Below are 5,000 nucleotides of genomic sequence, written 5' to 3'. Positions count from 1 at the left end.
ACGTGCGACACCATGAGGGACTTCGATCTCATCTTCCCCGAGCTTCGCGTCTTCAACGAGGGGGAGCTTCTCTGCCGTATCGTCGGGGGGACCATCACGGTGCCCAAGAGCGCCACCGACAACGATGAGCTGTTCAACGCGTCGCTTCCCTACGCCGTGGACTGCGGCGACGGCTACGCGGAGACGCTATGGCTCGGGGTCTTGGGAAACGTGGAAACGCAGTCGTGGCAACACTACCTGGACGGGTCTCCCATCGGCTACAGCAAGTTTGACGAGAGGAACGGCCTGCCCATCACGGAGCGTGACACCTGCATGGCCTTCATCGGGAGCCTGGAGACCACCGTGGAGGAGTTCGGGCTGTGGGTGCCCAGCAACTGCCACCTGGAGATGTGCCCCGTGTGCCACTTCGACCAGGTGGGCCTCATCCGGATGCGCGGCCTCTTGCATCCAGTCGGAGTTCGACCGCGACTACTTCCTCACCCACGACCAGGGCTCGCTCTCCTTCACGGGCGTCTACTACACCAAGATCACCAAGAAGCCGCCCGACAGGTCGGTCACCAACTCCACCTTCGGCTACTGGATGCTGACGCGCTTCGACAAGCCCTACGTGACGGCGGTGCTGCACATGACGTCGCCCACGCACTACCCGATCGGCCTCAACTCGTGGCACGTCGAGAACGACGTCTGCGGCAAGACGGAGATCGAGCTCATGATGACGTCGTGCAAGGACGGCCAGTTCTCCTGCAGCGACGGCACCTGCGTCATGATCCGGCAGCGGTGCGACCTGGAGGCGGACTGCCCCGACGCCTCCGACGAGGTCAAGTGCGACTTCGTGGTGCTGCCCGACGGCTATGACGCCCTGAGCGCGCCCTCGAGGACCGAACCGCGACGAGCCCGTCCAGATCAGCATCCACGTGACCATCCTGTCCGTGCACAGCCTCGACCTCAAGAAGTTCCAGTTCACGTGCGAGATCATGATGGAGCTGCTGTGGATCGACGGCCGCCTCGCCTTCCACCACCTCAACTTCGACGAGGGACTCAACATTGCCAACGAGGACAAGAACTTCCCGTGGATCCCGCAGCTGGAGTTCCAGGGCGGAGGCAACACCACCAGCGAAGTGAACGAGCTGCGCAGCACCCTCAGGATCCGACGGCTCTCGGCCGACTCGCTCCCCGACGAGGACGAAAACATCTTCGAAGGTCGGGTGGGGCCTTTAGGCATGGCCGCTGTGGACGCCAGAAATTTTAACAATAAAGATACGTTTTTTTTCCCCAAACACAATCCTCAATATAGCCTTTCTCCGCAGACGAGATCTTCAAAGGACACGAAAACCCTCTGGTACTCACCAAGAAGCTCTCCGTCACGGTGTCCTGCACTTTCGCCCTCGAGGCCTTCCCCTTCGACACGCAGCTTTGCAACATGGTAAGCCACCTCGCCTTTGGTCTCTCAGTCCCTTGGTCTCTCAGTCCCTTGGTCTCTCGGCCCTTGTCCTCGGTCGCTCGGTCCCTTGGTCTCGTTCTCACGGTCCCTCGGTCGCTCTTAGTTGTCTAGAGGGAGGAGGGTGGGAATGGGAGAGAGGAAGGAGAGGGAAAGGGAATGGAAGAGGGAGAGGGATAGGGGGAAGGAGAGAGGGGGACGGAGTTGGAGAGTGCGCAGGAGATGTAGAGGAAATGTGTGAGTGAGTGAGTGAATAAGTGAGTGAGTGAGTGAATGTGTGAATGAATGAGTGAGTGAATGTGTGAATGAGTGAGTGAGTGAGTGAATAAATGAATTGTGAGTAAGACAAATAAACAAAATAAATAAATGAATGAATTAATACCCAAAAAACAACAGTGACTAACCAACTAACCAATTAAAACAGACGAACAAGATAAATAAACAAACTTCTCTCATGTCCGCCCCGCAGGGCATCCTCCTGGCCGGCGTGAACAAGGACTACGTGGCGCTGGCGAGGAACGGCACCGGCGTGGCCTTCGAGGGCAACCGGAGGCTCCTCGAGTACTACCTTGAGTCTGAGACGATGACGCAGCAGGATGAGGTGAGGGGTCGCTGGGGGAAAATGGGGTGGGGTGGGGGGAAAATGGGCGAAATAGGGGGATTTTTCTTGGATGTTGGGAGGATGGGAGAAAGGTTCGGGGGGGGGGGGGGAATGTGGTACATGTGGGGGAAATTTTGTCCGATGTTGGGGGAAATTTTGCTGTGACTAATGTTAGGGTAAAATGTCAAATGTGGGAAAATGCGGCATATGAAAGGGGAGGAAATATGGTATATGGTACAAGTGGGGAAGAATTTAACAAACGTAGCAAAAATGTTAGTGAGGGAAATAATGAGACAGATTCAGGGGGAAATGCAGCTAATGTAGGAAAAAATGTGTGTGGTAGAGAAATATGTATGATAAATGTAGGGTAATCATCAGGTAAATGCAAGAAAATGAATATATTCTTTTAATTCAAGATGAAAGAAGGAAAAAATTGTGGAAAAGAAAGATAAAACATTGAACGTATGCAATATATAGGAAATGCGAGGGGAATTTTTAAGACAAAGACTGAAAAAATTACTGATTATAGAAAACGTATGGCAAATACAATAAAAAAAATCATGATAAATATCTGTGCGTTAAGAAAAAAGTATGAATCAAAATGAATATCTCTGACCAGTTTCGATTATTGTCTTCATCATAAATTCACGAACACATGTATATCTGATGAAGATGTAATCAAAAAGCGCCAAATAAATCTCTTTCGCCGTGGAGATATCCATTCTCATTCACAAACTTTTTTCTTTTACGTTCGTCGACACGACATTGTTTTTATTCATCATTTATAGTTATTTTATTTATTTATCTATTTATTTATTTGTCTATCTCTCTATTTTTATTTGTTTATTTATTTATTTATGGGGGTGAGGGGGAGAGAGTGTGTATGTATTTAGTCTTATTTTACATCTTTGCTTTATATAAACATGTTTTCGTTTTGCTAACCTTTGCGTACTTACCTTCTGTATTGATATTTATACTTATACATGTATATGATAAATCCATAAGCACAATATGATATGTTTAACAGAAACTAACCATCTCTTACCCCACCCCTATCCCCTATCCCCACCCTCCTCACCCCCATCCATCCTCCCCTCCCTCCCTCCTCCTCCTCCTCCTCCTCCTCCTCTTCCTCCTCCTCCTCCTCCTCCTCCTCCTCCTCCTCCTCCTCCTTCTCCTCCTCCTCCTCCTCCTCTTCCTCTTCCTCTTCCTCCTCCTCCACCTCCCTCACCCTCCCTCCACCCTACCTCTCTCCACCCTACCTCCCTCCACCTCCCTCCACCCTACCTCCCTCCACCATCCCCCCCACTCCCCATCCACCACCTCCCCTTCCCACCTTCCCCCCCCCCCCCCAGGGCCACTCCAGCGGGCAGACCGTGCGCCTGCGGTTCTACAACATGTCGATCTTCTACATCATCGCCACCTACGTCCCCACCTTCATCATCGTCATCATCGGCCACCTCATCTTCTTCTTCCCACTCGACCTCGACAGTTTTAACGAGAGGATCATGGTGGCGCTGACGGGGCTCCTGGTGCAGGCCACTCTCTTCTCGCAGGTCGGGGAGAAGGGGGGAGAGGGAGAGGAGAGGGAGAGGGAGAGGTGGAGAGAGGGTGGGTGGGTGGGAGGTGAGGAGTTGGAGGGGGAGGGAGAGGGAGAGGGAAGAGGGGGAAGGAAAGGGAGGGAGGGAGAAGGAGAGGGAGAGGGAGGGTGGGAGATGGAGAGAGAAGAGAGAGGAGAGAGAGGGAGGTGGAGAGGAGATTGATTTGATTTTATAACATTTATTTACAGAACAGTGTACATGCCCTGCAAAAAGCCAGGGTAAGATATCAAAGTGGCTGTGCTTCTATTTGTGTAGAGGGCTATTAGTCAAACATTAGTGTTATATACATGCCTGAATGGCTATGCTAATATCACTGTATGAAAATATCATTTCGGCTGGTAAAAAACCTTTTGTATCACTAATCATGTCAAAGACAAGACCAGTGTCTATAATAAAGTTAATATAATCAATAAGTACTAATCTGACTTGAGAACGAGCACTAGTTCTGACTTCATGAAGGCAACACACATCAACATTTTCGGAGTGAAGGTACTGGGAGAGAGCCGCTTTGCGTTTCTGTAAACTGTTTATGTTCCAGGTAATACATTTCAAGAGATTACTTGGAGGCACTGATTGCTTGACCACTTCCAAGGCCCACTACAGGGTGATGCTGTTGTTGATCGAGGAGGAACGCAAACATCCTTTCCTGAAATTGAGATTGTTGGGACACATGCTGAACATCATCTGCTCCATCTGCCGAAGCAGCATCTGTAGCAGATCCTTAATTTCTGCCTTGGACTCTTGTTTGTCCTGCTGCAGTGAGGGCTGAGCTGTAACTGGTGCTGAAGCTGGTGCAGCAGATGGCACTAGGGTCGGTACTGCAGCTGGTGTCGAAGCTGGTGCAGAAGCTGATGCAGCATGTGGTGCTGGGGTTGGTGCTGCAGCTGGTGCTGAAGCTGTTGCTGATACTTGAATTGACGGAGCTGTAACTCCCGTTGGTAGTAGAGAGGGATAAGAGAGAGGGAGAGGGAGAGGGAGGGTGGGAGGCGGAGAAAGAGGTGGAAGGTGAGATAGAGAGAGGGAAGGGAGAGAGAGAGAGGGAGGGAAGGGATGGAGAGGAGAGGGTGAGGAAGGAAGGGCGAGGTAAGGGGGGAGAGGGATGGGGATGGATAGAGAGAGGGATAGTTGTCATTGTTATTTTTATTGAGTATTTTATGTGTGTATGTATTCACACATGTATACATACATACATACACGCGCACTTACACCCACACCCACAACCACAACCACACATACCTAATCCATACACATCCACACCCATACCCACACCCTTTACCCACACCAACACCCACATCCACACACACACCCATACACACCACACACACCACACACACACCCACACACCACACACCACACCCAC

Source organism: Penaeus monodon, chromosome 35 (assembly GCF_015228065.2).
Source record: "Penaeus monodon isolate SGIC_2016 chromosome 35, NSTDA_Pmon_1, whole genome shotgun sequence".
NCBI lineage: Eukaryota > Metazoa > Arthropoda > Malacostraca > Decapoda > Penaeidae > Penaeus > Penaeus monodon.
This window is presented reverse-complemented; position numbering follows the sequence as displayed.